At 39.3% G+C, this 24,304-nt stretch overlaps 2 long non-coding RNA genes and 1 other non-coding gene across 4 annotated transcripts; 1 reads left to right on the top strand and 2 right to left on the bottom strand.

The window, feature by feature from the left end:
- Positions 1-1,047: 1,047 nt before the first annotated feature.
- LOC131227021 (uncharacterized) lies at positions 1,048-2,031 on the bottom strand. Its single transcript, XR_009162036.1, has 3 exons — positions 1,896-2,031; positions 1,750-1,800; positions 1,048-1,287 (listed from the first exon to the last, which is right to left on the bottom strand). It is a non-coding gene; the product is annotated as an uncharacterized LOC131227021 (long non-coding RNA).
- A 9,310-nt stretch (positions 2,032-11,341) lies between these two features.
- Positions 11,342-11,448, top strand: LOC131228279 (small nucleolar RNA R71). Its single transcript, XR_009162789.1, has one exon. It is a non-coding gene; the product is annotated as a small nucleolar RNA R71 (small nucleolar RNA).
- Positions 11,449-16,296: 4,848 nt separating this feature from the next.
- LOC131227019 (uncharacterized) lies at positions 16,297-24,040 on the bottom strand. 2 transcript variants are annotated; one of them, XR_009162034.1, is made up of 3 exons: positions 23,909-24,040; positions 22,759-22,906; positions 16,297-16,458 (listed from the first exon to the last, which is right to left on the bottom strand). It is a non-coding gene; the product is annotated as an uncharacterized LOC131227019 (long non-coding RNA). The 2 variants fall into 2 exon arrangements; XR_009162033.1 differs by having other exon boundaries at positions 22,759-22,896; positions 23,909-24,030.
- Between the last annotated feature and the right edge of the window lie 264 nt (positions 24,041-24,304).

Below are 24,304 nucleotides of genomic sequence, written 5' to 3'. Positions count from 1 at the left end.
TAGGATTCTCCTATCCGCATGTTTTTTGTACAATCACACACAAAAAGTTGGTGTGTGTGGATGCTGGTCTTCATAATCTGACTATGCAACTGAAATCAGGTAGCACAGATTCTCCATCTTCTGTACAATCACCCAGAATGGTAGGGGCGAGCAGATGGGTGGTGGTCTTGATCATTTGTCCATGCAGTCTTGTGGGCCACATCCATGAATGGACTAAGCCACAGAGCCTCAATTGCAAAGTTGACAACCTTTTCTCTTGCATCCCCCTTTCCCTCAAATACTTGAACATGGAAGGGATGAAAGGTACCAGGTCTGGCTTCTCTAATCCAAGCAGTTGTATTGGATGGAACTTTTGTCCAATCCGTTCATAGAATGGTATTTGTTGGAAGGTGCAAAATTGTAGCCAGGTTATCGATGGGAAGATTGGAGATCAAGATTCGACCTGTATCTGAAACTTCAAGTATGCGGCATCTCTGCAACATAACAGTAACTTTGGATTAAATATTTTACCCCGAACCATGAATGAATTAATCATTATTCATGTAAATTAAGAAAACCATGCATGTACCATTGAGCCATCGAAAAGTTGAGATCTTCACTAGCTCCCATATATTGCCATGATTAGTTAACTGCCAACAGTGATGTCTCTGTAGATGTTGCTAAACATTTCAGAACTAGTTCTGCTAATATTACTGTTTGAGGTACTTTAAAATGAAAACCAATAGATCCAGTAGCCTTGATGGGAAGGAATGATGTATCGCTTTGTATAAATAGTGTTCTCCATTTTGAATATGGAGAATCTAATACAAGGAGATGCAAAGGCTCACAAATATATTATCATCATAATCTTTTTAGCCTTTGTTCCAGTGTGAGCTATAGCATACAGATCTTGAAAACAAAGAAAGCAGAATTACCAAGTGTTCTCGATGTGAATGAAGAGATTTCATCAGAGATTCACCCATTACTCTGAATTGGGTTGCACTATTGACATTTCCTGAGACGGTTCAACAGCTGCCAAATAAATAAATAAAATAAAAACGTAATACTCTGCAAAGTTCCATTATTCTGTTCTCATGCAAAGTCGACAAGGGATGGTCAGTAAAAAACACTTCATGCTCACACAAACATGTAGGCTACAAGTGTTTGCTTGTATGCATGAAATATAAACACAAACAATGCAACAACTTGAAAGTCCAAGAAACTATAGCTATACACAAAACTCCACCTCAATCTATACTTCTCATCTGTGACCATTTCTTGCAAAAGCTGTAACCGATTTCGCAAATCCTGCACATCAATAATGCTATAACTGTTAACTGAGCTTCTAGAGAATGTTATGTTTACAATACATCGGTAGATACATTCTTATCAACACACCCCAGTTCTTTGGCTGTTGTGTAGATATTACATTAATAAAGTAAACATAGGACTGAAAATATTAGCAAGTGGATAGAAATTTTACATTTGAAGAAGTTAGTCCCTGTGGATACATTTCTACAGAGGACAAATATAGTTTGATCAGTCCACTAATATGGTGAATTAGTGGTCCACTCATGTACCATTGGTTATCATCTTATCGATCTTTTATGCATCCATTTTCTCAATAGAAGTGTGGCTCACCTAATGAATGGACAAAACTGCATCCATTTTCTCAATAGAAGTGTGGCTCACTTGATGAATGCACAAAACTGATAGTAGGTGAAGACACATTCATCATGACACCAGTGTTCAAGGGCTTGGATCACCAACATGTGTTTCAAGTCTTACATTAATGTTGTGATCCTGCCTTCTGAATGATTTCTGCAGAATTGCCAATTAAGAGATCCACACAACCACGACATTAGGCAAGGAATCATGAGAGAATATAAGAAGCAACGGGACTATATAAAACACACCAACACATGTATACTCCTGATGGTTAACAAAGCACAATCTAGATCTTATTTTCAGAATTTCGTCATTCCTGTTGCAAGTAAGTGAAAAGATTTCAATATTCATGAATGCGTTTCATTGGACAAATAAATGATAAGCGATTATGTTGCTTGGACTACTCAAATCACTGAAAGAAGACATGCCTAAAAGAGTAAAAGGAGTAAAGCATTCCATTAAAACAAAAATTGCACATTTTAAACAATCCAAGATTTAAACATTTTAAGCAGATATGTATACCTATTTTGGACATGGAGAAGAGTGTTTTTTTTTTTTTTTTTTGACAAGGAAATAAGTAGAAACAAGGTCCTGGAAAACCCATCACTCCCACATGTCTGTACAGATGTATTATGACATATGAGAGCTGTTTTATTAGAAATACCTCATATAAGGTCAGTTTTGAACCAAGAATAGATATCCTAATAAAAACACAAGCTGATAGACATCCACCGTTATCGCGATGTCGGCATGCATATAGTGTGTGTGTGTGTGTGTGAAGGAGAGCGTGATATTTCATCAATAAACATTTTACCAAAAAGTAAAGAAACTTCTCAGCTGTGGCATTTAATAATCGGTGTCAATAAGAGTATGTTTTTAAAACAAATATTCTCTCTAGGTTCCATACACCATATACATAAGAAACAGGAACACATATTCTAGTAGCTAAACTATGACCTATACAAAATGTATATAAATGCTGCCAGAAGTAAGAAGAAAATAGAACATCAACATGTGTCAGACGTGGGTGTCAAATAATGCAGGTTTCTAGAATATAAAAACATATAGATTTTGAAAATAATCAAAATGAAAGGAAACCATGAAAACTACTGAAGTATGGGTAGATAGATGATTGGTAGATACTAAAACTTCAATATGAAAAAAGAAGAAGAAAAGTTTCCCTATAACTAGTCAAGATCTTGAAGGATCCTTTCATAGTGGGGCCCAATAAACAAATGGTTTTGGGTGCAGCTCGACACTCGCAACATTGTCATAGCAATGTAAGAAGCATTAACTAGATTCAACTTTTTATGTAGAAATAAGCTTTCTTACTTGTTCATAGATGCTTCTATCCTTAGTGTTGGCATTCACCAGCTATTGTTGCTTCTTATCTTAGGAATTCTATGTGTCCATGTTCACTCCCCAAGTGTAGGGTTGTGATGTAGTAATAAACTCGGTAAGACCGAGGTCGAATCCACAGGGACTGATACCTATACGTTTCCTGAAACTAGGTAGAAATAGAACTAGACTAAGATGTAATCTAAACCAAATAAAATTTAAGAAATAATTGAGGAATAATTATCTAAAACTTTGAGGAATTCAGAGGAGGGAAACTAGGGATTCAGAGGATCCACTTGTAGGGATCAGGGAGATCTTATGCCTGCTTCAAGGATTATGGAATTCAAACTGAACTTACTTGATCTGGTTTTCAAGAGATGAGAGGTATATGAATTAGAATGGATTCCATCATCTAACCATGCCCAGGAGACAAAGCCAACAACAGGATTAAACTAATTACCAACCAATCAACAATGTATGAGGATCAGGAAGGGTACTGTCATCCTACCCTGCCCATGGAGCAATGATGGACAACAGGGCTTCCTGACTTCATAAACAAAAAAAAAGGAAAGAAATATTCAAAGCCCTTGCAATCCCATTGTAATTTCAGTCACAGCAGACCATTAAAGGCTAGGAAAAATATTCCTTTAATAATTAAATATATCAAATTCAGTTTATGAATTAAAGGCATGAAACAGTATCTCCCATCTCGCTACAGGCTTCACCTCTTAGCCCCAGCTAAGAGGTTTAGCCACTCATGATTGGCCTAAACCCAAAACAAATAGAAAGAAAAAAAAAACGAAAAAAAGAAGAAAAATAAAGAAAAATTTCTTATCTTTTCTCTCTCATCTTCTCTCTCTGTCTTCTTTTCTTCCGTCCTTCCTCCAACCAGCCGCACAACCTCTCTAATTTTCTTTTCTTTTCTTTTCCTTTCCCGCTATCCAAACAGCTCCCATCTGTAAGAGAATGTTTTCTGTGCAAATTCACACTTAAACATTCCAATCTATCATTCATCAATTGTCCTCTCCCCCCTGGTGCTGTAGAGTTCCACCATCAATAGCCTGCGGAAACAGTCCTTCCGCAACCAGGAATACACGTCCTCTGCTGCGGAATACCTTACGCAGTCCGGAGTTTCCTGTCTCCCTTCTTTTTATTCTTTGCTTTTTTTTTCAAAAGGACAGTGTCCCCTGGGAGATTTTTGGCCCACCTACATGATGAACGGTTCAGATCAGCCGTCCGACCGCCCCTAAGGGCGTACAACTCGCCGTGAAAGTCGGACGGCGTCCGGTTGCGAAAACAGGGTAGCGTCATTGACACTGTGATGATGGTGGGCCCCATTTCACTGTCTTTTTGGAAAATCCGATCCGTCCACTGCGTTATACTCGAAAAATCAGGTGGGAAGCACTACTTTTGGACCAAATTTCATGTGGCCCACAATACCTTCTACTCCACCGTCCATCTTCCATTTGGACGGTAATCTTCCTGTTATTACGTTCATGGGTCCAAAAGGACACCTAGGTGAGGCTTATAGGCACCCCTTGGACACAATGGAAGGTTCTGATCATCAGCAATCATGATGGGTGGGTCCCACAAGCAGAACCGACGGTCGGCAGTGTTACGCTGCTGCGTAAATAAAAAAAAATTTGAGTTTGAGTCGGTCAGCGCCTGCTGACCGACTTCCTTATTTTTTATGCTCGTCCGGTGCACTTGTGCACCTTGCACGTGCACTGCATGTGTGGGTCCCATGGTGATGTTTGTAAGAAATCTGCTCCATCCATCTGTTTTGACACGCAGTTTAAGGCGTTGAGACCAAAATTAGAGTATATCCAGATATCAGGCGGGGCCCACATAATGATTAAAGGGGCTGATCTGTCCGTTGGGCCACTTCCACAGTGATCCAGGAGCTGAAATTTTACGTGTACGGTTTATTTACGGTCCTCAGGCCACGTATGAAGTTTCGAACTGATCAGATGGTGGGAACCCTATGATCTTGCATTCTGGACACTTTTCAGGCCACTTGAGCTTCACTTCCTTGATTTTCTTGGGTCCCTGATGTGTAATTCTGTTGATCTTGGGTCTCTGGAGTCCGTCCCACGTTTTGGTGTCATTAGAGCATTAAGTCCATGCTTTAAGCACCCATTTCGGTCCAGGCTCGTACATACACTCTGCATTATAAACACGATTAATCAGGCCATTAAGCAGTATCATGCGTGTAAATCTATGCAATAAATGGGTCTGATATGCAATATTTGACCCTTAACACAACCCCCAACCAGCATTTTGCTAGTCCCGAGCAAAGTATGCGAAAAATAAGTTGAGAATTACAGAACAATTTATAAACTCGAGTGATTTTTGCAGAGTAATCCAGATATGAGAACTTTTAGATTCATGACTGTTGGATATTACTTTCTCCTGAAATCAAGCTCACGGTAAACTTTATAATCGAATTCAACATATCAGTCCATTAATTAGAATAATTCTAAATATTGAATTTCATGGATGTATAATCCAATCTCGACTTGTCAACATTAAGATTCACCTTGATATTTAAGGATATCATTGGTAACAAATAAGAGAAATCACGATACCCAACTTGGCTTACACTTATCTTTTTATTCTTTTAATTTTTAATTAATTATTATTATTATTTTTTTTTTTTTTTATTAGAAGTAACGCCAAGAAGAGGGATCAGATCATCACCTATAGGGAGCAAACCTAAGGTACAGATTATACACCCAACTTTTTCACATATCATTCATGGGGAATCGAATCCTCACCTATAGGGAGCAAACCTATGGTAAAGACTGTTCACCCAATCCATTCGATTTCTCAAGTTGGTTCCTTTCATGTTTAGTGATTGCCAAGTTAATCCTTTAATATCGAACTGAAACCTTGATATGCAAGCGAGATGTGTCTTGCGCATTCATGACTCAATCAATGTTTACAAATTCTAATAATGGATTAACAATTCAAACTTAGCTGTGAAATTTAATAGATAAATGAATCCAAGAGTCATGAAGTACCAACATCACACATCTTGAAATTCTAAGTGCCCTATATGGCCTGTCAAAATCACTTCGACTTCATCAGAAATTCTGAAAAATTTAAAAATTTTCACAACTTTTGCTCAAGACCAAGAAAACGCTGATTAGAAACCTAATCTCCTACCCCCAACCAAAAATCTACATTGTCCTCAATGTAAAAGAAATAAACATGCAATATACTTAGGACAACGAAAAGTGAATATGAAGTGATGGGAAGATAGTACCTGGATGATGAATCGAGAGACACTTTCCAAGAGATCACAGCATGAGCGTCAGTCAGCATGAGAGAGCAGCACAAAAATAACAAAAAATAAAATCCTAACTATACCACTTTCGTAGGTGCTCTCGATTGCATTTAGCGTATGCAACAAGCCTTTAAACCCCTAGATTACCCCTAGTGGACGAGTTATAGTCTCGTGAGGGTTTACAGAAATGTTACCCACAAACATTGAACTAATTAATGATAAAAACAAAATGAAATGACGAGCTGGGTTGCCTCCCAGGAGCGCTAAGTTTACCGTCTTCAGCCAGACAAATAAGACAACTACCCTAGTCCTATGAAAACAGGAAACCTACCTATACCTCCATCAAACTAGGAGATTAATCCTGGTAAACAGGATCAGTCAGAGGCATGGACATGTCCTCTGAATCAAATTTTTCGACAAATGGTTTCAATCGATGTCCATTGACTTTTAACTCCTTGCCATTGTCGGGATCTCTTATCTCAATGGCCCCATGAGGAAAAACAGTAACAACAATGTAAGGGCCGGTCCAACGAGATCGAAGCTTACCCGGGAAGAGATGTAGTCGAGAATTGTACAAAAGGACCTTCTGACCAGGCGTGAATGATTTTCGCAAAATGTGTTGGTCATGAAATGCTTTCATCTTGTCCTTGTAAATTCTCGAATTATCGTACGCATCATTCCGGATTTCTTCAAGTTCATTCAATTGAAGTTTGCGTAGCGAGCCAGCGTTGTCCAGATTGAAATTAAGATTTTTGATCGCCCAGTACGCTTTATGTTCCAGCTCCACAGGCAAGTGACAAGCTTTCCCATAGACAAGTCTAAAGGGAGACATTCTAATAGGGGTTTTAAAGGCAGTACGGTATGCCCATAAGGCATCGGTCAATCGGATTGACCAATCCTTACGATCAGGGTTAACCGTTTTCTCCAAAATGTGTTTAATCTCCCTATTGGAAATCTCAGCTTGTCCACTTGTCTGTGGATGGTATGGGGTGCTCACCTTATGAGAGATACCGTATTTCTTCATTAAGCTCTCAAATGGTTTATTACAAAAGTGTGAGCCCCCATCACTAATGATGGCTCGAGGCGTTCCAAATCGAGAAAGGATGTTTTCTTTTAGGAATTTAATGACCGTGCGATGGTCATTCTTTCAACATGGAATCGCTTCGACCCATTTAGTGACATAATCCACTGCGAGCAAAATATACAGATTTCCAAACGATTGGGGGAATGGTCCCATGAAATCGATGCCCCAGCAATCAAATGCTTCAATGATAAGGATGGGATTCAAAGGCATCATATTTCGACGAGACAATGCTCCCAATTTCTGACAATGCTCACAAGCTTTGCAAAACTCATGAGTGTCCCTGAACATAGTGGGCCGATAAAACCACACTGGAGAATCTTGGCCGTGGTCTTTTTAGCGAGAAAAGTGACCACCACAGGCCTGTGAGTGACAGAAGGAGATGACACTCTAATGCTCATCGTCTGGCATACATCTCCTTAAGATTTAATCTGGGCAATATTTAAATAAATATGGATCGTCCCAAAAAAAGTTGCACACCTTGGTAAAGAATTTCTTCTTATCTTGCGCAGTCCAATGTGTTAGTATAGAACCTGTGATAAGAAAATTAGCAATATTAGCGAACCAAGGTGAATGGGAGACTCTAAACAATTGTTCCTCAGGGAACATGTCATTGATATGGGTTGTCTCAAGGGAATCGAGGTATTAAGGCGAGAAAGGTGATCGGCCACTACGTTCTCTACTCCTTTTTATCTTTAATTTCCAAATCAAATTCTTGGAGTAGAAGGATCCATCGTATCAAGCGGGGCTTAGAATCATTCTTAGAAAGAAGATACTTCAATGCTGCATGATCCGTATAGATAATGATCTTGGATCCGATCAAGTAGGACCTAAATTTGTCCAAGGCGAACACTACGGCTAAGAGTTCCTTTTCCGTAGTCGAGTAGTTCACTTTGGTAGAATTTAGAGTCCTACTCGCGTAATGAATGACGTAGGGCCTCTTATCTTTTCTCTGGCCTAGGACCGCCCCAAGAGCATAATCAGAAGCGTCGCACATAAGCTCAAAAGGAAAACTCCAGTCGGGTGGCTGCATGATAGGTGCAGTGGTTAACGTGCCCTTAAGCTTGGTGAAAGCTTCCTGGCACTGCTCAGTCCACTCATACGGAGCATCCTTTTGAAGAAGATTACATAAAGGACGAGAGAGAAGACTAAAGTCCTTTATGAATCGCCTGTAAAATCCTGCGTGTCCTAAGAAGGATCGCACGTCTCTGATGTTCTTGGGTGGAGGTAGGTTAGAGATAAGATCGATTTTTGCCTTATCTACCTCGATTCCTTTGGACGAGATGATATGCCCAAGGACAATTCCCTTTTGAACCATGAAATGACACTTCTCCCAATTAAGTACCAAGTTCTTTTCTTCACATCTTTTCAGCACACATTTAAGACTTTCCAAGCACTTGCTGAAAGATGGACCGTAAACAGAGAAATCTTCCATGAAGACCTCTAGATATTGCCCCACCATATCAGAAAAGATACTAAGCATACATCGCTGAAAGGTGGCAGGGGCATTACATAGTCCGAATGGCATCCTTCGATAGGCAAAGGTGCCGTAGGGACATGTAAATGTGGTCTTTTCCTGGTCTTCAGGGGCTATCTCTATCTGGTTGTAGCCCGAATACCCGTCAAGGAAACAGTATTAGGAATGACCAGCTAACCTTTATAGGATCCGATCAATGAATGGTAAAGGAAAGTGGTCTTTCCTCGTGACGGTATTCAACTTCCTGTAGTCAATGCACATTCTCCAACCAGTAGTGACTCTAGTTGGCACGAGTTCATTATTAGCATTGGCTACGATGGTGATTCCGGACTTCTTAGGAACCACTTGAGTTGGACTCACCCATTGACTATCAGATATAGGGTATATAATACCCACATCCAATAGTTTAAGAACCTCGGCCTTAACCACTTCCTTCATGTTTGGATTTAGTCTACGTTGTGGTTGCCGAGCGGTTTTTGCATTATCCTCAAGATATATGTGGTGAGTACAAATCGAGGGATCGATTCCTTTGAGGTCCGCTATCGTCCATCCTAGGGCTCCTTTATGCTCAATGAGAGTAGATATAAGCATGCTCTCCTGTTCTTTCTCCAGGTGGGCAGAGATCACCACCGGGTATGTCTCATCTTGACCCAAATATGCATATTTCAAATCAGAGGGCAAAGGTTTTAGGTCAAGCTTCGGCGGCTTGAGGTTAGACGGCAGAGGCACTACATCAGTTTGTGGTAATTCTTCAAATTGTGGCCTCCATCGGTTAACTTCAAGTACCGGTGCAGTATCAAGCAAGGCGCACGTCTCCCTAATCATGTCATCATCAAAATCATGGGAGTGGGCCAGGCACGTCTCTAGATGGTCAGAGGATAAGGTCAGAGGTGTCGTATCTTCCACGAAAGAGTCAATCATGTTAATATTGTGGAAATCGTCATCATCCTCTGAGTTACTGCCGTTATTGAAAAAAATGTTTGACTCCAATGTCAAATTTCCAAAAGACATAGTCATGATACAATTCCTGCAATTGATAATTGCATTTGACATGGCAAGGAATGGGCGACCAAGAATGACGGGAATCTGAGTGCTCATGTTATTGATGGGTTCGGTGTCCAGGATGATAAAGTCTACAGGGTAGTAAAATCTATCAACTTGGACCAACACATCCTCAATTATCCCTCTTGGTACACGAACAGAGCGATCAGCAAGTTGTAGTGTGGTTAGGGTGGGTTTTAATTCACCCAAACCTAACTGTTTGTATACCGAGTAGGGAATCAGATTGATACTCGCTCCTAAGTCAAGAAGTGCGTGATCAATTCGATGGTTCTCGATTACACATGATATGGTTGGGCTACCGAGATCCTTGAATTTCTGCAGCACGTCTTGCTTCAGGATGGCACTCACTTTCTCAGTCAAGAAGATTTTCTTTTGAATAATTTTCCGTCGCTTGGTCGTGCATAAGTCTTTTAGAAATTTGGCATATGAAGGTATCTGTTTAACGACATCAAGTAGAGGAATGTTGACTTTCACCTGTTTCAACACCTCTAGGATATTCTGAGAGTTAGAGAGAGGTTTTGGTGAAACCAACCGTTGGGGAATGGAGCAATCGGCTTCTCTAGAAGTTCCGGTTCTACTTTTTGTGGGGCATCACCGTTGGATCCATCATTGTTGTCCTCTTTTGGTTCTTGAGGCTTTTCGGCCTAACCTAAGAGTTTTATCAATGATCTTCCCACTCCTAAGAGTGGTGATGGATTTAGCATGTCCCATCTGATTTGAAGAGCTGGGATCATTATTCTCGTACTGCGGTTTAGGATTGGGGAGAGGTTGTGCAGGAAGCATCCCCTTTTCTATAACCGTCATACGAGAGTCTATCTTTTGCATAAAATCTGTAATTCCCCGCATTGCCTGAGCCAGCTCTTGTATGGGATTTTGAACCGGTTCCTCTTGAGGTTTCACTTGATTTGGATTTTGATTGAAAAAACCTGGAGGAGTAGCCGTTTGTCCATTCCTCCAACTAAAGTTTGGATGATTTTTCCAGCCAGGATTGTATGTGTTGGAGTTAGGTCCAGTAAAAGGTCTTTGATAATTATTTACGGCATTGGTTTGTTCATTCAACACTCCTCGAAAGGCAGGTATTGTAGGACAGTTTTCAGTTGTGTGAATGTTACAATCACAGATGCCGCAAACAATTTCATTGACCTTATCCTTCTTTCCTTCCATGGCCTCAACTTTCCTCATGAGCGTAGTCACTTTACACTTGAGATCATCCTCTTCTTTCAAGAGATATAATCCACCTTTCTCCTTTAATTGAGCCGGCCTAGACGTGGTATTCGACTTTGGGTAGTAGTCCCAAGATTGTGTTTTTTCATCCAAACTGTCGAGGTAGTCCCATACCTCGTCGACATCTTTATTAATGAACTCTCCATTACACATTGTCTCGACCATTTGGCGCATGGAAGATGTCAGCCCATCGTAGAAAAAATTTGTAATGCGCCACGTTTCAAATCCGTGTTGTGGGCATGAACTGACCAAATCTTTGAACCTTTCCCAACATTGGAAGAATGTTTCATTTTCCTTTTGGGCAAAGTTCATGATCGCTTTTCTGAGGGTAATCGTCTTATGATGTGGGAAGAATTTTTTTATGAATTCCCTCTGCATGTCGTTCCATGTGCCAATGGATCTAGGACGCAGTGAATGTAACCACGTCTTAGCTTTCTCTTTTAAGGAAAAAGGAAAGAGTTTCAGCCTAATTGTATCCTCAGATACATTAGGAAAACATAATGTAGCTATAATCTCATCGAACTCTTTCAAATGCAAATATGGACTTGATGTCTATTTGTCCTGTGTTTTCAGGAAAAATCATGCATGAGGGCGTACTCACTCCCGCCGGTTGTAGAAAATCTCGTAAAGTACGAGGCGGGGGTGCCTGTTGCACCTCATTTTCATCTTGGGTATCCTCCACCCTGGGTGGAAGTAGAGGAGGTTGGTCTTCAGCCATAACCTCAGTTAACTCAGGGGATTTCGAGCGGTGTCTAATCCTGCGATGGATAGTCAACCCCTCAACCAATCCTCCTTCAGTTAAGAGACGTCGAGTGTTGTCACGGGCCCACTTGGGCATGAAAACACTCGCAGCCCTCAATTAAAAACTTAATCCTAAGAAAGGAAAAGAAAATCTAGAAAGAAAGAGAGAGTTGGAAAGAAATTACCAAATTGAAGTCCTAAGTTAAAAACCTACAAAATAAAACAAAAATAAGTTAGATTCTAAAAATAAAAATAGCAGTAAATTAATTTCTAAAAGAAGGAATTCTTAAAAGAAAGTGGAGATTTCTAAAATAAATTAGGAAAGATCTAAACTAGAAAGTAGATTATTAAAAGAGAACTGAAAGATAGAGAGTAGGGAAGGAGCTTACCGAATTAGAAATTTCTATCTTAAAGGCCTACAAAATAGGAAGGTTAGTTTCTAAACAAAAATCCTAAAAATAAATGAGGAAACAAATTAGATTTAAAAAGAGTTAAAAATAGAAAGTGAAAAACAAAAGAGAAAAGTTTCGAAAATTAGAGGATATTTCTAGAAAGGGAAATAACTACCCTAGTTTCTAAAAATAAACTGCTTCCTAAAAATAGGAAGAATTACTAGAATTAAAAATTTCAAAATTTAAACCCTAATTCTAAAAGGTAGAAAGAGAGAGAGATTAGGAAGGAATTACCAATTTAGAACTTATGTCAGGATCCTACAAAACAGGAAAACAGGTTAAGTTCTAAAAATAGAATAAAATAAAAACTTCTATCCTAAAGTAAGTAAAATCCTAATCCTAGCCTAATTCTAAAACTAATTAATTTCAGAACAGTAGTTAGACCACATGGGTTGTTCACTCCCCAAGTGTAGGGTTGTGATGTAGTAATAAACTCGGTAAGACCGAGGTCGAATCCACAGGGACTGATATCTATACGTTTCCTGAAACTAGGTAGAAATAGAACTAGACTAAGATGTAATCTAAACCAAATAAAATTTAAGAAATAATTGAGGAATAATTATCTAAAACTTTGAGGAATTCAGAGGAGGGAAACTAGGGATTCAGAGGATCCACTTGTAGGGATCAGGGAGATCTTATGCCTGCTTCAAGGATTATGGAATTCAAACTGAACTTACTTGATCTGGTTTTCAAGAGATGAGAGGTATATGAATTAGAATGGATTCCATCATCTAACCATGCCCAGGAGACAAAGCCAACAACAGGATTAAACTAATTACCAACCAATCAACAATGTATGAGGATCAGGAAGGGTACTGTCATCCTACCATGCCCATGGAGCAATGATGGACAACAGGGCTTCCTGACTTCATAAACATAAAAAGGGGAAAGAAATATTCAAAGCCCTTGCAATCCCATTGTAATTTCAGTCACAGCAGACCATTAAAGGCTAGGAAAAATATTCCTTTAATAATTAAATATATCAAATTTAGTTTATGAATTAAAGGCATGAAACAGTATCTCCCATCTCGCTACAGGCTTCACCTCTTAGCCCCAGCTAAGAGGTTTAGCCACTCATGATTGGCCTAAACCCAAAACAAATAGAAAGAAAAAAAAACGAAAAAAAGAAGAAAAATAAAGAAAAATTTCTTATCTTTTCTCTCTCATCTTCTCTCTCTGTCTTCTTTTCTTTCGTCCTTCCTCCAACCAGCCGCACAACCTCTCTCACGTGCCAGCCCTTCTTTTCTTTTCCTTTCCCTGACGTGCAGCAGCAGCAAAAAAGAAACTCCCTAACGTGAAGAACTCCCTGACGTGCAGCCAACGTCCAACGTCTCCCCCCCTCCTGTTGCTCACGTCCAGCCTTTTTAAAGATGGCCAGCTCCCCCCTGGTGCTGTAGAGTTCCACCATCAATAGCCTGCGAAAACAGTCCTTCCGCAACCAGGAATACACGTCCTCTGCTGCGGAATACCTTACGCAGTCCGGAGTTTCCTGTCTCCCTTCTTTTTATTCTTTGCTTTTTTTTCAAAAGGACAGCGTCCCCTGGGAGATTTTTGGCCCACCTACATGATGAACGGTTCAGATCAGCCGTCCGATCGCCCCTAAGGGCGTACAACTCGCCGTGAAAGTCGGACGGCGTCCGGTTGCGAAAACAGGGTAGCGTCATTGACGCTGTGACGATGGTGGGCCCCATTTCACTGTCTTTTTGGAAAATCCGATCCGTCCACTGCGTTCTACTTGAAAAATCAGGTGGGAAGCACTACTTTTGGACCAAATTTCATGTGGCCCACAATACCTTCTACTCCACCGTCCATCTTCCGTTTGGACGGTAATCTTCCTGTTATTACGTTCATGGGTCCAAAAGGACACCTAGGTGAGGCTTATAGGCACCCCTTGGACACAATGGAAGGTTCTGATCATCAGCAATCATGATGGGTGGGTCCCACAAGCAGAACCGACGGTCGGCAGCGTTACGCTGCTGCGTAAATAAAAAAAAATTGAGTTTGAGTCGGTCAGCATCCGGTGCACTTGTGCACCTTGCACGTGCACTGCATGTGTGGGTCCCATGGTGATGTTTGTAAGAAATCTGCTCCATCCATCTGTTTTGACACGCAGTTTAAGGCGTTGAGACCAAAATTGGAGTATATCCAGATATCAGGCGGGGCCCACATAATGATTAAAGGGGCTGATCTGTCCGTTGGGCCACTTCCACAGTGATCCAGGAGCTGAAATTTTACGTGTACGGTTTATTTACGGTCCTCAGGCCACGTATGAAGTTTCGAACTGATCAGATGGTGGGAACCCTATAATCTTGCATTCTGGACACTTTTCAGGCCACTTGAGCTTCACTTCCTTGATTTTCTTGGGTCCCTGATGTGTAATTCTGTTGATCTTGGGTCTCTGGAGTCCGTCCCACGTTTTGGTGTCATTAGAGCGTTAAGTCCATGCTTTAAGCACCCATTTCGGTCCAGGCTCGTACATACACTCTGCATTATAAACACGATTAATCAGGCCATTAAGCAGTATCATGCGTGTAAATCTATGCAATAACTTCTTATCTTAGGAATTCTATGTGTCCAGTTCCTGCATGATGATATATCAACACTGGAACAACTTGGTGAGTCAGTTAAATATTAGATACATATGAGAGAGCTTACATATGTCATTAAAAAATGCAACTCAAAGGGAAGTTACTGGCATTAATGCTCCAATTGCAACCAAGCATGGAATATGAGAATAGGAGAAAAAGATGAAGAGAGAATGCAATTGTTACCCAGTGCAACTTAAGAGAGTTTTCTTCAATGTAGAAAGATCTTTATATGGTCATTTTCCATCGTGGGGATGCTGGCTGTCCACGGTCAATCATTGCTTCCCTCTTTTGGCCCATTCCTTTAATATTAGAACAGAGAGATGGATGCCTGATGTAGCTCACAAACATCATGTCATAGTTTTTCCCTATCATCAGCTGCATATACAATGCCCCATAATTCATCGGTCAAATTCAACCAAAACACATTTTGGGAAACTAACCTCATAATAAAGAAAAATACATGAAAAGAATGCCAATTTTTGTCATAGACATCTTAGATGTGAATTAGAAAAGACAAGGAGAAGCATGATTGTACCACGGGTGCTAGTGTGCTCCTTGCACTCAAAACAGGGGAACCTAGTCCTTTTTTTTTTTTTTTTTTTTTCCTTTGGCATAAATATAACAAAGGAGTGATCAACTTCTTGTTGTTTTTTTAGTTTACAGGAAAAATGTTCTCTGCTGAGTTCCATGCATGTTTCCTTTCCTATTTTCTGATGTAAGGCTTGCTCAGCTTGATATAGAAACACCTAGCAAACATGTATCTGTATTATGTTTCATAAACAGCCCATACAATGAATACAATTACACAAACACTGCTATAGGTGCACAAGAAGCAGAGCATGACAGGTGAAGGCACACTATGCTAATGCTCAAGCCCAAAAATCATACTAGTCTACTCAATAGGTGGGCCACACTTGTATGAGAAAAAAATGGACCAATGAAAAAATGACCAATGGTCCATATTCAATGTACATGCACGTCTTATCCGATAAGTCAACCAGCATAATGTTTGTGTTAGGTCTTGATGATAGTGTTCCCTACCAAATGAATGCCCGGGTCTATAACATATACCGTAAGTTGGCAGGCAAGCTACGACCAACCTAGATCCACCACACATGAGCAAGTCCACTTAGAATTCCCTGTATTATCAACTTTTGATATTTTGCAAATGATAACTGACCAAGAAGTTAACTGCATAAACAAGGAAAAAAATATGAAATAATAAGACATTTAACCTTATTTAAGAGAAAAGTTATGGCCCCATCAAAAAATACAACAAAATAGTGTCGACATATCTATGAAAATATTTTACTTGTGAAAGAAAAAGGAATTTTAGGAGCTGACTGAAACCTTTCGCATTGTTCATTTTGCCTTTACTGTTATGAGTGGGAGGAGAGGAAAGCTTCATGGAAGAATGATGCAGCTCACTCACATTTGTGGACTGTCATGTAGATCAACACTAGTTCAGGGGTCCCTCCTGATCATCTATTCCTTTCCCCTCCCTTAAGCTGCATGCCCAGTTTATAGCTTGGTTCTTTCTTTAACAAAATTCAAGCTATCTTGCAAAAGAAATAAGAATATATCAGTTGGGATGAGAGACAATTAGATGAATGGGGCAGAGGGCTTGACAAAGGGTAAGATCGTGTTATCATGTTGGAAATATTTATTAGACATGTACCATCATAACCAAAGTCAGATAATGCTAACGACTAGCCCTCCTCTCAGAAATTCAAAGTATTATAGTAGATATGTTAAATGATAATTCATAATTCATGCAACACTATGGCTAAAAAATGTAACAAGTTTTGAAGAAGAAAGTATAAAGATGTCAGCCAACCATGAAACCTCTGTTAACAAACAACAAAAACCATGCATGTATTTGTGACTAGGTTTTTTTTTTTTTTTTTTTTACATTTTAATTGTGCATTAGATATCCACCAACCAGCCACTTAGGAAATCAGACATCAGTTTCATATAGCTTATGGTTTATCACACATCTAAAGTAGGGCATACAGTTTGGATGGTTTGATTTTGAGTCATACATGCATAAGAACCATCACACACATGCTAGAGTATGACCATTTTGTTGGACGTAGGCCAGTGGGGCCCACTGGTGAGCAATCACTAGTGGGTGGGTCCCATATGTTTAGGCGTCTTCCGGCCTTTCTCCTTTTCAGTTATGTTTCAAATTCAAAATTGAATTTGATTTATGATATGAGATAGGGATAAGACCGGATGATATGGTCTCATCCAAACTCCCCTCCTTTCCTATAAAAAGCATGCGCTCTCTCTCGCATAAAAAGAAGATATACAAAATACTGAGAGTATATGGAAAGAGAAACATTGTGCACGAGAGTCTGTCCATCTTAGCTTGTCCTTGGAACGATCTGATCCATAGATCGCAATCCGGGACCACTATATACCGTAGGATCAGAGGTGTGAATAGTTCCATCTGCTCCAGTAGTAGATAGGCGGGCCGTTGGAGCACCGTTCTTCTGCTTTGTAAAGGTTCCAAACATCGTGTAGACCGTCAGATCTTGAGGGCTCACCTTCCGCACTTCCCAACAGTGGTATCAGAGCATATTTAACGGCGGATCTCCGATTATTTTCATCTAAAAAGGTAAGTGGCCTATCCTTTCCTTTTGGATTGGAATCCAAGGCTTTCAAATGGTATTGGTTCATGTATACCATTTTGTTGATTTAAGGATTGATCCAAATAATGTATCACATGCGTGTACATCACAATAGAATAATAACACATGCGTGTACATCACAAATATATGTTATACCATAACTTTTGTACACGTGGGGGGTCATAATGGCTAGTCTACATTATGCCATATCTTAAGCATACGTAGAGATCGGTAAGACTGATGTTGTTGTATTGAAATACAACATAGCTATTAGTGATTAATGTTGTTGTATTGAAATACACCACTAGCTGATGTATTTGAAAAACGGTACTGTACAATAAAGAATCCACGTGATGTACCCCATGAATATACATTACAGCAGTAATATATCCTTCTTTAATGTTGAATGTGGACTGTTGTTGTGTTTTTCTATAATCGACCGTCCATTGGTAGACCACAGATGGAAAGGTTAAGATTGTCCCATGAAGGAAAGTTTGAAGGGTATAGTCCATCCATGGTGCAACTCAATCTACCGGTGGTGTGGATTACCAAACCATGAAAATATGTAGCATATACCCCATACGTGTGCATCATACCAACTAAATAGTTTATTGTACACGTGATAGCTTATGTACATGTACACGTGTGATGACTCATGAATTGTTGGCTATTGTTGTACACGTGATGGCTCATGTATATGTACACGGGTGATGACTCATGAATTGTTGGCTACTGTTGTACACGTGATGGCTCATGTACATGTACACACGTGATGGCTCATGTACATGCACACAAGTGTATATGCACGAATGTTGGCTAATGTACACGTGTACACATGTTTAGATTAACTTCTCCATATGTTGGTTGATGCACATGTGTGCACGTATACTTGGCTGATGTGCACATGTACACGTGTGTACATATGTTGGCCGATGTGCACGTGTACACATGTTATTTTGAAAGATAACTTCAACTATAAACATAGCATCTGTATCCGTATTGGCCAGTGTACATCTTGTCATAGTTGTATTCATGTACGTCAACAACCCATGAATTTCCATAGTTGTATTCTTGTACGTCAGCAACACATGAATATTCATGTGTTGTATTCTTGTACGGCAGCCACCCAAATTGAATATCTCCCACATTGAATATTCATGTGCTGTATCCATGTGCAAATCATGTATTGTATCCGTGTGTTGTATCCATGTGCGATAAAATATTCATGTGTTGCTCAGATGGCAAGATATTTGTTGTATCTAAACCGTCTATCCATATGGAGAACTATGCAGTCAGTAACACATATGGATCTTATCACGAGGTATGTGCTGTATCCAAACCATCCATCCATCTGGTGAGCTTGAATTTATGACAAATATAATTATCAGGTGGGCCACATGGATGCACGACATGGATAAACCACATATTTTTGAGATGGGCTCAAAGGAGTTTACTAAGTACGCAATCTGATTTCCATGTCGCCTGTAGCAATGTGGCACATGTACTTGGAATAAGGGCTGCTCATCTAGTACTAATGATGCACATATTACAAATACATAATGATGCACAAGTGTAGTGCTGTGTGTAATGAATGCATATATGCTTATGATATGATGGTCCCATGAATTCATATGATGCCCCTCTTGTGTAATGTGGCATATGAATATTGTTTCCTTTATAACTTCTTCTTCACTGTTGATCTAAAGCTAATTAGTAATCGAAACGATCATCAACTATGATGATCAATGTTGATGAAAGGATCCATCATCAACAATGATCATTATCGGTAATGATCGGATCCATCACTAATAGTCATGATCACAGGTGAAGATTGTACTCTCTCTATAACTAAGCACTTATTTTTTTTCCTTTCTGATGATGATGTTAATATGCATGAAAATATTAAGCTTGATGTATTTAGATCTAACCCCCCTTATTTTTCATTGGAAAATATAGAAAAACTTAGTACTTAGATACTCCCTATACACATATAAAGGTTGTGCATAACCTGAGTGGGAGTTTATTCTCTTACACCAAATGATGCATGCAACCATGTAATGGAAGGTTGCACGTTATATAAATTTATTCTTATAAAAGCATTAAATCTCATCTTAATTAGAGAACTTGATTGTTCTACACCGCCCATACGGGTATGTGGACTTTCAGATCTCATTAAGATGTGTTAACTACTTTTATACTTTGAAATTTTATATAACACGTAGAAATGCTGATGATTAGTGTCAATACCTTAGATCATAGCTAAGTAGTGATACTCATGCAATGTAGAGATGGCCACCAAAGCGTTAATCGCTGAACAGCTAAACGGACAACATTTCGACGGCAATAACTACGAAGACTGGTCCCGAGCAGTGCGATGCCTTCTGGACGATGACGACATATCTCACACACTCGATGTAGTTCAAGAGGAACCCATCCTAGCTGAAAACGGAAAATCCCACTGGTGAGCAATCACTAGTGGGTGGGTCCCACATGTTTAGGCGTCTTCCGACCTTTCTCCTTTTCGGTTATGTTTCAAATTCAAAATTGAATTTGATTTATGATATGAGATAGGGATAAGACCGGATGATATGGTCTCATCTAAACTCCCCTCCTTTCCTATAAAAAGCATGCGCTCTCTCTCGCATAAAAAGAAGATATACAAAATACTGAGAGTATATGGAAAGGGAAACATTGTGCACGAGAGTCTGTCCATCTTAGCTTGTCCTTGGAACGATCTGATCCATAGATCGCAATCCGGGACCACTATATACCGTAGGATCAGAGGTGTGAATAGTTCCATCTGCTCCAGTAGTAGATAGGCGGGCCGTTGGAGCACCGTTCTTCTGCTTTGTAAAGGTTCCAAACATCGTGTAGACCGTCAGATCTTGAGGGCTCACCTTCCGCGCTTCCCAACACATTTTTCTCACAAAACAAACCCAAGTGACAAATAGCATCTACATTTGGAAGCATAGTTCTAAAACTCACTAACTTGAAAAAAAACTGGGCCTATTGACTTGGTAAGATATTGAACTGGGTCAACAGGAACTCAGTTCTAGAAGTGGCTTGGTTCCAACTCAGAGAAACCCATCGAGTCAATCTGCTAACTCAGCTGACTCAACACGACTCACGGTGACTCAAACAGAGTCACTTACTTTGGTAAAAGGTTTATTTATATATATGTGTGTGCGTGTGTAGAAGAGCTGGTGAGAATTAGTCACTTGCCCTCCCTTAACCCTCATCCTATTCAGTATCTTACTGTTTGTTTTCCTATTTTATGTTGCTTATATACTACATGTAAATATTTTTTTACTACCAATCTTGATTTTTTATTTTATAATTATTAAATATTGAGTCAAGTTTTGTCCGAGTCCTCATGTCAACCTGAACTGATTGAGCATCAAGTCGAGTCAAGTTTTTGGGATTTTAAACTATATTTTGAACAAGACATCCATTCTGCCATCCAAATGAAAATCCCTTTTGTGGAATCCCCTGAGTTCTTGAAACCTGTTATTTGGCAACGGCCCATTGAACTTAGTATTCCTGTCCCAACTGTTTGGCATTGTAAAATTTTGAGTATGAACAAGAAAGTAAATGGAGCAATACCCAACCAAACAGTAAAATACAATGGCAGATCAATTCCTTGAACATAAGTATAGCACATAAAACCCATTTGATTAATTGTAACTAGCATAACAGTTAATATCTCAGACTTGAATAGCTACTTAATATGTATTCTAAAATAAATACAACAGATGACATGTAGTTGGGCTCCCTGGCACACACACTTAGCAAACCTCCAAATAAGAACTCAGGTAATGCGGACGGGTATTTTGGTTCTATTGATTTACATTGATTGTAGGGAGTAATGATAAGAGGTTAGTTAATCCCTTGCGTACAGCCAAGCACATCTATGTGCAAAGACATGTGCAAATCCAGAGCATGTATTAGACATCCAGGCCTTCCATCATGTGATCCCCACCAATTTAGTGCCCTAGCCCAAAAGCCATGCCAGTCTATACATCAGGATGTTTTAGCCCTCTGGTTGTTTTACATTATGGCCCACCCAAGTGGACCAGATTGATTATTTGGCCAGAAGATAAAATAGCATCCCCCACTTCCTGGAAAGCTTGAATATTACATATGTGCCATGTTAGCTTGTGTGCTTGCTTGTGGATCCATAGGGCCCCACAAGCATGTTGCCTTCGTCACAAAAATACAAAACAGGATATATTGTATACAGAGGTTCACTATTCCACATGCATGTAGACCCCTCCTCATATTGATGCCATTGCATGTTCCAATATGAAAAATGCATGTGAGATCTGAGCTTACAATCAAATAGATTGTCACAAGGGCACCATATTCTAGGAGCCCAAACTATGTGATTGAATAAATCCTCCTTTATCTCATGCAGGTCTAGGGCTGCTCCTTCCCCTTCCCCTTTTGGTCCAAAAATCCAGGCTTTCACTCAGTTTAGCTAAGGGCATGAAAAATGGCTAACTATATAACATGATTCAACACTATATAATAAATTTTTTTTTTTCAATCACGAAAACCAAAAACATCAAAGCAGGTCTAAATGATTTTAAATTAACCTCTATCTGTCATTCCGTCCCCTGTTTTGTATACCATGGCCCACATTAGATGATTCAAGACGTGTGGGCCATCTCATGGAGAGCTTGATCTTGTACACGTGCCATATTTGCAAGTGCAATGGCATGTCCACAAGCACAATTATAAACACAAGTGGGTTATTGAACCTCATGATAGCAAAATCAATTCAATAATTTACTTGTTTTAAATGCCATGGTGTGTTTTGATTATTTAAAAATTAGTTTTTAACATTCAGTTTAAGCCGTGAAAATGGTTATGTATATATCACATGATTCAATGCTAGAATTATTTTTTTTAATCACAAAAACCAATAAAATAATGATTTAAAAAAATTCCAATGAATCAAAAAAATTCATTTTTGTCTATCTATTTCAATTTTTAAATATGAATGAAATCCTATTAAACAATAGAAAAGCAGGAAAGAAACAAAATCCATCAAGACATTGGATAGGAATCCCCAATACAAAGAGAAGATAAGAAAATAAATCAAGGCAATGGATAAGAGTCACTAATAAAAGATATCTATGGACCCCTTTGCAAGAGAGTCAACAATATAATTAAACCAACTACTAGGAATATACACACGAAATTTCCAAGAAGCAAGATCACAACCTTAACTCATTCAAAATAGAGCTTGGCTTCGAGGAAAGAATGCACTTTCCAAAGGCCAAGAAAATCTTGACATCATTTGTAATAGCCAAGAATTCCCTCCTTCAATAACGACTTTCATCCTTAAACATATCTCTAATCCTGAAAGGCCCTACCAAAATAAATAAATCTGTCAGTATTAAGGAACCATCATATAACAATTTAAGAAATCATCATCAGAACTGCTTACCCACAAGCAAGTTACCACAACTCATGGTGTTGAATCTTGTCGACATAGTACATTCCAGCTGTGTATAATTGACACCAGTACTATGAAAATGGTAGGCATCACCATGAAGATTACCAGGCATTGGAATGCACACCTAGTGACCTGATCAGCCTGATTTTTGAGAAGGGAGGCCTATAGTTTTTCATAGTACTAATTTCCTACACAAATGGCATTTTGGCCATAAATATGTTATGGAACAAGAACTAGTCCCGTTATTGCTGGTAGGTGATCAATTCTCAATCATCTTACCCACAGTATTCAATAGGATGCGATGATCAAAACCGAAGTTTGTGTGTGTGTGTGTGTGTGTGTGTGTGTGTGTATCAGAGAACGCAACAAGCATTCAAACATGACTAAGAAACACATCAGCAAAAAGATCCAGATAAAAATAAAGAAAAAAGAGTAGAAAATTTGATTATTAATCCAATGAAAGTCTAGCACTAAATGAGATTTGCTATCAAGGCTTGCCCAATCGGCTTGCCCATTCACCCCATGATGTGATGATCCAAACCATACATCTAGAAGGTCCCATAATATATGTCCGCCCCCATGAGATAAATCTAACTGATCTGATATCTTCAAGTTCACATAACATGTAGACCATTGTTTCAAGTTGCTTTTAGATAAGTAAGACTTTCTATGTATGGACCATCTTCAGTTGGAACTTATGGATGAACAATTTGAATCATCACATGGTGGATCAGAAGGGGAGAGAGCCCTGTTAGGAAACCTAAAATTATCTAAACATAACGTTCCATTGCAAATATGAACTTCCAAAACTCAGTGTCCTCCACACACCAGTTGTGCCACTTTTGTAATAAAAAATTGGAAACTTTGCAAAGAAAATAACTATTGATTCACATTCAACATATGCTTGTCACCTACCTAATAAGCAGACTGGCATGATTTTTGGTTTAACCACCAGATGTCTTGCTCAGTCTCCCACAAGTGTTCCACAATGGCATGTTTGCTGCTAGGCCCTTTCATCTCATTTTCTCGAGTCCCACTCCCATTCCACAATGAAATGATGGTGTTTAAATGATTGGTTTGCCAAACACATACAGTTAACCATAAAAGGCAATCCAGGAACCCTACATTGCATCTACCAAAAATTTGAGATAGTCCATAAAAGGATGATTGGCCTGCCTGTTTGGATTGGTGGAATGCGAAAAATAAGTGTGCAAAAGTGCTGATGTGATGTTTTCCATCTGTAGCGTCAATAAAGTAACATGTGGGAAACTATTTTCTTTTCTACAGTTTTCCTTAAAAAAGAGCATTTTC

This window comes from Magnolia sinica, chromosome 15, assembly GCF_029962835.1.
Source record: "Magnolia sinica isolate HGM2019 chromosome 15, MsV1, whole genome shotgun sequence".
NCBI classification, from domain to species: Eukaryota; Viridiplantae; Streptophyta; class Magnoliopsida; order Magnoliales; family Magnoliaceae; genus Magnolia; species Magnolia sinica.
The sequence above is the reverse complement of the archived record's forward strand: the minus strand, read 5'-3'. Positions and strand labels throughout refer to the sequence as shown.